Consider the following 12,890-nt stretch of genomic DNA (forward strand, 5'->3'; position numbering starts at 1 on the left):
GTATATAATGTGATACTCAAGTATTAGCTAAAAGTGTTTCAGGTGTGTAATTATGACATAAATAAAAAATTGGAAACTAGAAGTTTAAAAATTTAATTGACTAAAAAATAACAGTATATTAGTCAGGATTCTCTAGAGTAACAGAACTTAAGGTCTAAATCTCTCTCTCCATCTATATATCTGTCTGTCTGTTGTCTGTCTGTCTCTCTCTGTGTGTGTATGGGATTTATTGGAATAACTTAAAGGCTGCACTCCAACAATTGCTGTCAGTGACTAGAAAGTGCAAGATCTCATAGTTACTCAGTCCCACCAGACTGGGTGTCTAAGCTGTTTAGTGTATGTGCTGGAATCCCAGAGAAATAGACTTCAATGACAATGAATACATGTGCTGACAAGGTGAGGGAAAGCAGAGAGAGCAATAACAGCCCACATTCCTTCGAGCAGAATATGAACTCAGACTAAACATGTACCTTCCAGCCTCAAGGTCTAGATTAAAGGCAGGAGTCATCCATCCTCAGTATCTGGGTCAAAGGTATGTTTTCCTGCCTTAAGGTCTTGATCACAATTTTTTTCTCCATTTTGGAGTTATAGTTCATTCCAAGTGTAGCAAAGTTAACAACCAAAAGCAGCTTTCATAATCATTTGTCAACTTGGCATACAGTCATATCAACTTATTAATTTCCAAATTGAAATCAATAAATAGGTTGTAATTATGCCTAAGCATAACATAAGTATACCAAATACAATTGCAAATGCATTATCTATTTAGAATAGTGGCAATGCGGGCGTGGTGGTGCACGCCTTTAATCCCAGCACTCGGGAGGCAGAGGCAGGCGGATCTCTGTGAGTTCGAGACCAGCCTGGTCTACAGAGCTAGTTCCAGGACAGGCTCCAAAGCCACAGAGAAACCCTGTCTCAAAAAACCAAAAAAAAAAAAAAAGAATAGTGGCAATGTCCCTTGGATCACATTTTTTCCTATTATTTCAAAATTATTTCTAATAACCACAGATATACTCATGATTCATATTGCAACATATGTTTAGAAAATTAAAAGAACATAGAAGTAACTGTACAAATGCATTATCAACAAAATACAACAGAAGCACTCATATCAGTTAAAAGTCTGCTTTCTGCAATGGTCACGTGCCTTAGATGGTATGTATAACTGCCATCTCTATTACACATTCTGTATTTCTTTTACCCTCTTCAAGCACTTTACATGGTCTTGGGCCTTTTCCTAGAGAAGTGACCTATCCCATATTCCTGATGGATATGTGACCTTTGCCATACTTATTGTATTAGATTTTTGTCATTTCCCATTAATTTTAATCACGAGGTACAATGTCAGATTGAGACACCCCAAAGGATTTGTTGCATTCAAGACATAATCCTTCTTATTTTCATCATGCAGAGGCAATTCAATTTCCCCAAAGTAATCTGGATATATCACCCTGTCAAAGGTTGTTATTCCTTTCTAATTTTGTTGGTTTAAGAGTATTTGAAGCCAAAGTAACCAGAGGAAAGTCTGCATTGAAAGTTCAATACAATATTTGTTGTGTCTCCTGACAGGAGTCCCTTCATTTTTGTAACAACACTTCTAGGCCAGGCCAGCAGAACTTAGGGTGGCAGAAACTGGAAGCAGAAATTTTCCTAGATGGTTGCTGGTGGCAAAAGTGAGCGGAAATATTCCATTTTCAGACCTTGATTCCTGGACTTATCGATCCTGCTTACAGGAAAAACCATACCATATATTGCATGCAGATTCGGTGCTTATAGTACTTTCTGGAGAAACTTGCCCCAGTCCTCACAATGCTGAGACCTTATTGGTACTATAACTGTTTCTTCAAAAGAACAAAGTTCATTCAGTCTTTCTCTGAGGTGAATTTCTTCAGGATGATGGAGAATGCCAGGCCATTCTCTATTATACTTTCTTTCACCCTCTGCTAGCACATCACGTGGTCCTGGGGCTTTTCCTAAGAAGTGACCCATACCTTCTTTTTTTATCCTTCCTGGATAAGGTGTTATAGTTTCCCATTAACTTTAATCACAAGGCACAGTACCACAAAGAGATGTCCTAAAGGATCTCCTGCACTCCAGACATAATCCTTCTTACCTCCATTGTGCAGAGGTAATTCAATTTCCGCATGGAAATTTGGATATATTACCATGCCTCAGGTTGTTTTTCCCTTCTTTGTCTGTGGACTTAAGCGCATTTGAAGCACATATTATGAGAGGGAAGTCTGCTTTTAAAGTTCAATAGAATATTTGATGTGTCTCTTGACAGGAGCTCTTCCCCTTTCGTAACAAAACGTCCAGGCCATCAGAACTTTGGTGGCAGATACAGGAAGAACAAACTTTCATAGATGGACCCTAGTAGTAATAGTGAGTGGAAATATTTCCTTTTCAGCCCTAAATTCCTGGACCAATGGATCCTGGCTACAGGAGAAACCATACCATATATTGTGTATATTCAGAGCATATATGGCTTTCTGGAGAAACTTGTCCCAGCTGTCAAGACGCTGAAAGCTAATTGGTGCTGTAACTCTTTTTTTCAAATGAATAAAGTTCTTTCAACATTTCTATCAGTCCAGCTTCTTCAGGATGCTGGAGAACATGTTAATAGCAGAGGATTCCATGATTGTAGGACCACTCTCAGGGTTCTCTGGCTGGGAAGAGAGATCCCTGTTCAGAAGCAATACTGTAGGGAATACAATGTCCATGGATAAGGCATTCTGTAAATACATTGATCAGGGTTTTATAGAAGCATTACTTGTAGGAAAGGCAAATCCATAACCAGAATAAGTATCTACTCCTATAAGGACAAAAACTTGTTGCTGAGGGACAATTGTCTTCTACCCTATAAAGTTTTGTTGCTTGTATTGCTTTAATAGAAGGCTGATTGGCCAGTAACCAGGCAGGAAGTTTATGTGGGGCAACCAGAACAGGGGAGTTCTGGAAGAGGAATGGCTGAATCTGCAATCTCACCTGAGTAAATTGAAGCAAGATGATAAAGCCTCACTGATGAAAGGTACCAAGCCACGTGGGTAACACAGCAATATTTATGGGTTAATGAATGATGTAAGAGTTAATAAGAAGCCTGAGCTAATAGGCCAACCAGTTTATAATTAATGTAAGCCTTTGTGTGCTTCATTGTGACTGAACAGCTATGGGGAGAGGTGGAAATAAGCCTAAGTCAAAAACTTGTCCTTTCTATGGAGAAAGTTGTCCAGTGTAGTTAACCTCCCAGTAGGTTGATGGCTGGTTACTGCAGCAATGGTGTCATATCTGAGGCTTAATGTTGGTCTCTGCTGTTTTGTCATCTGACAATCAGCAGCAGCTTTAGTCAGGTCAGCCATTGTGAATGCAAGTCCATGTTGTTGAGCTCATGCCTATCCCCTGTCTTTGCCACTGTGAACACGATATTGTCCCAGGTTTCAAGTGATTCATTTCTTGTATGTTATTCAGTTTCCTTCTTCTTTCTCTGTCTCTTTCTCTCAGTATGCAGTGCTGTTAGGTGACTTTACCTTGAAGTTTTCTGGTTTTGTGTTCTCTATCTTTTGTTTCTGTGAGAATTCAGGTATTGGTCCAGTTATTATTTTAGATCAAACATTAAGGTTGACAATCAACTTTTCACAGTGTCATTTACTGGATTTTCAAATAAAACATTGTGGTGCAATATGAACATGCCAGAGACATTTCTTTCCACCATTTTTATAATGTATATATGTTCCAGCATGAGTGAGGTAAGAATGTCACTAAATGTCTTTGCTTTTACATTGGGATCATGTTTAGAAATGGATTCGCTGATGGAGCATGCTTAAAAAGAGGAAGAATATTATGTGAGCATGTCCAGACTCCCTATGTAAAATTTCCATCCTTCCTTTTTAAGAAAAAAAGACTTCTTTGAAAAAAAAAACTCCTATGCTTTCTATACCTAATGCAGGGATGAAAATTTTCTCATTTCTCTATCTTGGCTCTTGAGTTGGCTATTCTTGGTAGTCAAACTGACTACTTCTGGGATTATCAACTACACAAAGAATTGATTATACCTGAGAGGGATTTTATTTAATTAAAGGTTTTGAATAGGTAAACCCTTCATTCATGTGGATCATCTGAGGTGGTAAGCTCCACATTTTTTTTGGTGTTTTGCAACAGAGTTTCACTGTAGCTTTGGACCCTGTTTTGGAACTATTTCTTTCTTTTTTCTTTTCTTTTCTTTTTTTTTTGTTTTTTGTTTTTTGTTTTATCGAGACAGGGTTTCTCTATCGTTTTGGAGCCTGTCCTGGAACTAGCTCTTGTAGACCAGGTTGAACTCAAACTCACAGAGGTCCACCTGCCTCTGCATTCAGTTCCTGGTTTTAAAGGCATACACCATCACCACCCTGCAAGCTCCACTTTTAGCTGCTTGGTGGCAGTGCACACCTTTAAGATTATCACTCAAGAGGCTGACACAGTGGGATTTTTTGAGTTTGAGACCAGTCTGGCCTACAGAATGAGTTTCAGGTCTACATAGATAAATCTTATCTTGAAAACACCATTCCAAACAAAACAAAAACAGAAATAACAAACAAACTGCTGTTCTTTTGGAGACAAGGCCACGCATGCGCAGAAAATACAGTCTCCAAGTGGACTACAAATCCCAGTGGTACAATGGAAAGCCACGCATGCCCAGGACATTTTCTCCCAGACACACCTGAGCTCCCCCTTAAAACGGAGGGACACCTTAACCCGCCCCTTTTTCCCCCTCTCCTTTTCCCTTCCGTCTCTTCACACCCGCTCCTTGTATGTTACCCTCCCCCATTAAAGTTTACCCACGTGGGACCCCGCGTGTCTCGTCTCTCCTTCCCCAACCCCGCGTGTCTCGTCTCTCCCTCCCGAACAACACCCCCACATAAAAAATAATAACACAAACAAAAATCCAAACAAAGACTATAATCCACCTTTAACCTAGATCTTACCTTCTAGATGATTGCAGCTGGAATAATAGAAAGGATATTGAAGAAAGAAGCTCTCTTTTTGCTCTGGTATCAAATTCTGGCTACTGAGTTCATTCCATTATTAGCATTAGAGTCGACTTCTTTGGAATTTTGATGTATATTGAAAACCAGGTGAAACATTGAACCTCATGGACTGAACAACTACTGGATTCTTCACTTGATCATAGACAAAAGGCTGTGCAGAAATCGACTGAATTCTTCCAAATTCCATTAATAGACAGCTATTTTTAAGATGACCTGGACTACAGCTTTTGAGACTTTGTCATAAGCCCAATTTCTACTAAAATGGTGAGTTCATTTGCCCTGTCTTGTTCATGCTGTAACACAGCTGTATATTTTATTCACAGCAGTGCTCATAAAGACATTCTTCCTGGCTCCATTATTCTCTATGTATTTAAATTTCCATGAACCCTACTCTCTTTAATATTTTTCATTTGCCTGGAATTTGCTCTGAATTTCAGAAATAAAACTTGTAAAGCCATGGAGCCACCACCCAGCCTTCTGTTGGGGGAAAGGTCTTTTTAAAGATCTGGTTCCTGCTTTTTTCTCATGATTGTCTGAAATCCCTGTGACAGTGAGGTAAACCGTACCTTTAGTTCATCTGACCTCAGCATAAAATCACACAACAAACATTTCCTTTTGTGATCTAAAAATCGTCTTTAGCTGTTAATATTCTGGGCTGCCTTCTACCTGTGGGACAGGAAATCACTGCACCCACCTAGCACAGCTCACTGTATAAGCTAGCTAGCCACATTGTGTCCTGGAGGAAAAAGGCAAGATTCCTAGGGAGTGCAGGATTGTGGCAGTGTCTGCTATTGGAGGCTCAGGCAAGTGTTATTGAAATGCGTGTTTTTGCAGATCTAGAAAAGACTTTTGATGGGAGCAGAAAGGAATGGCCAGAAACCATTGTGCTGTCTCTTTAAGCAAACTATAGCCCTTTGGGAAGGTTCATCCCACTCAGGCCTCACTAGCCAATCAGACCCTCCAGTTGACCTGCCAGTCAGAAGCGGTGCAGTGCTCTTCCTGCGACCTGCCTCCATGTGAGGCTTTCCAGAGGAGCTGGCACCAGCGATTATGTGCTGTCTGCCTTTGCTGCTGCAGGGAGATGATGAACCGAGAGCTTTGGCGGGCTGGAGAACCACAACATGGTGAGCAAGGGTATGCTGTCTCCAGATGGGGAGGAGCAGAGGGTGAAGTGAGGTGCGTTTTCCCCAGATCTGGGTGGGAACCTGCCACCAGTTTTCCTGTGTTGTGAAGTCCCATGTGGTCTTTGCTAATTCATGGACCTGTGGGCAGGCCTCTGAATAACTCTGCTCTGTGGGCTTAATTTGCTTAGAGAGTTGGGAGCAGGGAGCTTTGTGTAGAAACGTCTTTCTAGTCAATTTCTGCAGGCATGATACATTCATGGAAAACCATTGGCAAACTTGGAGAGGCCTAGTTTCTCCAGTATTTTCCTGACATTCAGTAGTTTTCACTTAACCTTCGCATATAGTCATCATTAATTTTAAATTTGTGGAGGTCATCCATGGCTTCTCACGTGTTGGGTAGCACTCCACTGCCAATGCTTAATGCATAGGCTAACAAAGTAGAATTTAACTAAAATTCTACTGCATCTAAAACATTCAAAACCTAAGTATTTGTTAACCAGGGCTACTAGAAGTTAGAATGCTCGTGAACACATTTTTCAACTGAAATGTTCAGATATTTGGCTCCAAACTACGACAAGGAAGCCATTAAAACCAGTCACTTGGCCCTTTGCCATATCAAAAGCAGGCTTCTAACAAGCTGCTCAAGGAGGCATTACAGGGTCACAACCAACCTTAAGGCCTGGTGTGCCTTAAAGTTCCCCTTTCTTTTTAAGAAAAGCATAGTTCTGCCAGATGGGCAAAATGACATCAGGTAACAAATATTTGAAAAGCAAAATACTGTTTTGGTCGCCAGGCGGTGGTGGCGCACGCCTTTAATCCCAGCACTTGGGAGGCAGAGGCAGGCGGATCTCTGTGAGTTCGAGACCAGCCTGGTCTACAAGAGCTAGTTCCAGGACAGGCTCCAAAACCACAGAGAAACCCTGTCTTGAAAAACCAAAAAAAAAAAATACTGTTTTGGTAAGGACTGACCTGGTCAGTCAAGGCTTTCATTTAGGACGTCAGGCAGGGAGAAAGGACATTCTTGGGAGCATTCCCTAAGGGCCCGATGTATTAATAAAACAGAGCTTCTTATCTAAAACCAGAAATATGTTTGGAAGAGCTGGTAATGGTCTGGGGATAAGTCCTTTGTGGAGAAGTTTCTTAAGGTCCTGAGAAACCAACTCTTCCCAGCATATGGAGTTAGGATTTTTAGTCCCAAACCAACTCAGCACGTAGGAAAGTTCTTGAGATACCCTGTGTTCCCCTTGTGTAAAATTGTTTGAATAGCCTCCTCCTAAATTTTTCCCATTGTGTAATAGTTTCTACTGAGTCATAAAATTCTTCCATTTCTTTCCATTTACTCCCAGGATGTATACAAGATATAAGATGCTTTTCTTCTTTTCTCTTTTTTATGTTGTTTTTATTTTTTGGGACAGAGTTTCTCTGTAGGACTGACCTGACTATCCTAGACTGTCCTGACTATTCTAGAACTCATGCTGTAGACCAGGCTTGCTTCAAACTCACAGAGATTACTTGGCTCTGCCTCCTTAGTCTTGGGATTAAAGGCCTGTGCCACCATTGCCTGGCAAGAGGCTATTTTTCTTAAGAAGCTTACAAAGTATATGACATATCTTCTCCAAGACCATTTCACCATAGCTTCTATACTTTTACGTTTTACTTGTCCTCTCTTTCTCATCCCCTGTGATCTTCACCTCAGAACCCTGTCAGTGAAGAATGCCCTGCTGTTTCAGGTCACCCTTGTACTTAAGAAATTATTCTGAGAATAGCTTTGACGTGTAACTCTCCTATTTGCCTAAATGTCTAGCCTGGAAAGTTGTCTGTTTTTATTTCAATTGTTCAAGTTGTAACCTCAAGCCTGAACCTAAAGGACATGTAAGGATAATAGCATATGTGGAACTCAAAATCTATCTTAGGTTGCTCCTCTTTGAGCATTAGCCAGAGATGGATGCATGCCATCATTAAACAGATTTTTCTTTATTAATTCCCTAAGTGAGTGAAGTGATTTCTCAATGGAAAGACATATCAGTTCTAGTACAGCTGCATTTCCATCTTGTTAGAAAAATTGTTTCTGAGACAACTTCTGTTTTATTGACTTAGGTGGCCTTGGTCTGTTGCTGTCCAGGGCAATTACCTTGCTGTCCTCCATATTATAGTTTTAAAATTCTTAAATAAAAAGATGTTACCTCCTCACAGCTTTAAAATTATGCATTTGAGTCATGTAGTTAACGATCCAATGGAGCTACAGGAAAAGGATTTGCATATGGAGCATACCTTCTGTCTTCAGACCACAATAGGAGGAATAGATTATTGTGTACAGTGCAGAGGACACAGCATAGGCAAACAGGTGTTGGTGCCACCATTATGAAAAAAAGGGCCAAAATGTGCTAGGGGAAGTGATTTTGTAATTTCCCAGTATGTTTTATTTTAACTAATGCCCTGTTAATGAATACGGAGCAGATGGTGAGTGGTGAACACCTTGGGATGGTTATCATGAGCCAATGAACATTGAATTTGAGATTAGGAAACAATATTATGAAGATATGAATGATCTTGCTTGACACAGTTGTTTCTGCTCAGAGATTTGAAAGAGGGTATCACTCTGATTCCCAGGATACCATGTATTTATGACATAAGTACTGCCTGAGCATTTTGAGCCAGTGAATTTCAGGTGCATGAACTTCTTCAGGCTTGTTATGCTTGATTTGAATTTTTTAAATCAATATCACCATTTTATATGTATGCATAGATATTCATTACATGGGTACCTGGTCATCAAAGTTATCTAAAGATCTCAGAATTCCTGATCATGGAACAATGGAAAGTTGTGATCCCCATGTAAGTACTGGAAAATGTGCCCACCTCCATTCAAGACCAGCAAATACTCTGAATTACTCTGCCCTCTGTCAAGCTCTGTGTTGATTATTTATGACCAACATTTATATTTCTAGTGCTTTCATCTGTCTATTTTAACTGCTTTATATATGAAGTTCCTTTTTACAAAATGTTATTGGTTTTACAGTTTAAACTATGGCACTTCAGATGTCTGGAAGATAGAGAACTGGAGTGAATGCAAATTTATTTGTAAGAACTTCAATAAAAGACTTTCAGTACTTTCTATCCCATTTGTTTGTTTCACTGATTTTTGCAATGGAGAGAGTGTCTTAATGTGTACTTCCACCTGTCCTGGACCTAATTGCATAGACTTGACTGGCATTTAACTCTAAGACAATTATACCCACCTCTGTTTTCTGAGTGTTATAGTTAAAGGCACAATATCCCAATACCCTCAGTGTGTTCATATTAAGTTTTTTGTGTGTGGTCTGTAACTCTTCATACAATTTTCTCATGCATACTATATACTGTTGATCTTTTTGTTGTCTTATGAAGTACTATCCCATACAAAGGGTATAGATATTACAGGGTTCACTCTGCTTTTCAATTTCCCTCTAAAGTGACTATGTCATGGCATAAGAGTAAGGAATACAAGAATCATATTTCTATACCCCGAAGGAAGTATGCATTTCCAACTTTGTCATTGTCATGCTTTCCATTTTACACATGTGTGGTATATTTTAGAAGGCAGTGACCTATGATGATGTGTATATCAACTTCACTTGGGAAAAGTGGGATTTGCTGAATCCTTCCCAGAAGAATCTCTATAAAGATGTAATGCTGGAGACCTACGGGAACCTCATTTCTGTAGATAAAAATGAACTTCCTTCCTGTTTCAAAATATGGAAACAACTTTTCCTTGGTTAAGGATGTTGTTCTGCACTTTGAATTAGAAAGAAGAATGAGGTGAAAACAGCAGTCATAGTTCTAAGGAGCACTTAAGAAAATAAGCCAAGGGGGCTGGAGAGATGGCTCAGCGGTTAAGAGCATTGCCTGCTCTTCCAACGTCCTGAGTTCAATTCTCAGCAACCACATGGTGACTCACAACCATCTGTAATGAGGCCTGGTGCCCTCTTCTGGCCTTCAGGCATACACACAGAAAGAATATTGTATACATAATAAATAAATAAATATTAAAAAAAGAAAATAAGCCAAATCTTGCACATTGTCCAATGATATAACACATGTTCTGGTCCTGTATTTAGGATACATTGTGGAAGACCATAACACTGAAGAACATTGGCAATGTTCTAGAAGACATGCAAGGTAATTTTCATGTGCAAGTTGATAACAATGTGCCTCTAATGAGATTGCCCTTTTTTCTAGAACTTTTAAATAAAAGCAACACTGCAAATAAGCACAGCTTTAAGTGCATAGATGGTTATTAAATCCTCACAAATACATATACCACAATTTCATGTATGTGAATTATTCTTCCTTTCCTATGTGTATCAGACACTACCCTTTATATAAGCTTATGAGCATAGGGATATGGAAAGATTTTACATACCTCTTCTTAACAACAAAAGGAAGATAAGCAGTAGTTCCCATGTAGAGTATACTTGTTGAATTTGATTGAAGTATAAAATACTGATGGTTTGCTACCATCATTATTAATATATAAACATTATAAAAACGTCCCATGAATTCTAAGTCTGTGCAAATACTTCTGAATGTCCTAGTTCACTTAGCAAATGTATATGATTAACAGTATAGTAAAATTTATGAATGCATTAAAGTTGGAAAAACCTTCAGAGTATTCAGATGTCTACAAAAATGTAAATAATATCACATAGAATTATTGTTGTAAATGTGAAAAGGTAAACCATGAAACAAAGAAATTTATCATCATACTTAATGACCTAGATGCAGACTGACCCCTAATTAAAAAGCAAACATGTTTTTAAACAGAGTTATGAAATCTTAATAACAAATTCCTTTTTAGAATTGGAACAGGTTATGAATTAAGTCATATAGATATAAGGTTCAACAGTGTATCGATTGTGGTGTAAAGCTTTTAAAAGTGCCAATTATCCTTGCAGGAATGAAAAAAATCAAAATGGTGAAAAGAAACTTTCAGTGTATACTCACTGTGTTAAAGACTTGTCTTATGACACTGACCTTCTAAGGAATGAAAAAACACATACTGGAGAAAAATGCTCTAAAATTAAGCAGTGTGGTAAAGCCTTTGCTTATCCCAGTCATATTCAAGTGCTTAAAAGAAAACACACTGGAAATAAACCCTATGAATATAGCCAAGGTGATAAAGACTTTGTTCTTTATGAAACTCATCAAAGTCATAAAAGAACATACTGGAGAGAAACCCTATGAATGTAATCAGTGTGGTAAGGCCTTTGCATGTCAAACTTATCTTTAAAGGCATAAAAGAATACATACTGGAGAGAAACCCTATGAATGTAATCATTGTGGTAAAACCTTTGCACATCTCAGTCATCTTCAGTTGCATAAAAGGACACATACTGGAGAAAAACCCTTTGAATGTAATCAATGTGGTAAGGCCTTTGCCCAACATAATCATCTCCAAAAGCATAAAAGAACACATACTGGAAAGAAACCTTATGAATATAATCAGTGTTGTAAGGCCTTTACATGTCACAGTGATCTCCAAAAGCATAAAAGAACACATACTGGAGTGAAACCGTGTGAATGTAATCATTGTGATAAGGACTTTGCTGAAAAGAGTACTCTTCAAAAGCATAAAAGAACACATACTGGAGAGAAACCCTATGAGTGTAATTAGTGTGGTAAGGCTTTTGCCCAGCACAGCCATCTTCAAGTACATAAAAGAACAGATACTGGAGAGAAACCCTATGAATGTAATCAATGTGAAAAGGCCTTTGCATATCAAAATAGTCTTCAATTGTATAAAAGAAAACATAATGGAGAGAAGGAATCCCTATGAATGTTATCAGTGTTGTAAGGCCTTTGCGTGTCACAGTGTGGTAAGGCCGTTGCAATTCACAGTCTTCCTCAGTTGCATACAAAACACATTCTAGAGAGAAACCCTATGATCATAATCATTTTGGTAAGGCCTTTGCAAAACTCAGTCATCTTCAAATGTACAAAAGTTCACAGAGTAAAGAGAATCCCTATCAATGTAGTCAGTGTGGTTAGGCCTTTGGAGACCACAGTACTCTTCAAGATAATAAAAGAACAAACTTTTATTGTGTAGTGTAGGGAAACTTTATGAATGTGTATCAGTGGAAGGAAGACTTTTCACATCTTATTCACCTTCAAATGCATAAAAGAACACAGACTGGAGAGATAACTGTCAATGGAATCTGGTAAATCCTTTGTCACAATCATCTACAAATACATAAAATAAGCCGTCTTTTAGAAAAGATCTATAAATTTAATATGTGTATTATTCAAACCATAAGAAAAATCATACTACAGTGAAACTCTATAAGTGAATTTAGTGTTTTAATGTTTTGTACTTCTTACAGGAGTAAGACTTTTGTGTGTAATCAATCTGATAAAACTTATGCATTTTACCCTAATCATTTGAACTTGTGGCAGAAAGTATAGGTTTATTATAATTTATTTTTTAAAGATCTTAAGCCAACAAACACACAATCAGTTAACCAACATCAGTTATTGTGTAGAAAAAAATGGATAGTGTAAAAATCTGTTCAAGCACTATATCTCTTTTTATTTTGTTTGAACCAGCAAACTAATGGGCAAAACCATTTTGGAGCCGTAGGAGTAGGAGAAAGAGCTAGTGAAAGAAACACACTTCAGACCTGAAAGCAGAGCCAAAGGAAAGCACTTTTTCTCTGAATCTGGAACTAGTTAAAGAAACAACATCTCCCTGAAAACAGCCCAAATATTA

The sequence above is a fragment of the Chionomys nivalis genome, chromosome 26, assembly GCF_950005125.1.
Source record: "Chionomys nivalis chromosome 26, mChiNiv1.1, whole genome shotgun sequence".
NCBI classification, from domain to species: domain Eukaryota; kingdom Metazoa; phylum Chordata; class Mammalia; order Rodentia; family Cricetidae; genus Chionomys; species Chionomys nivalis.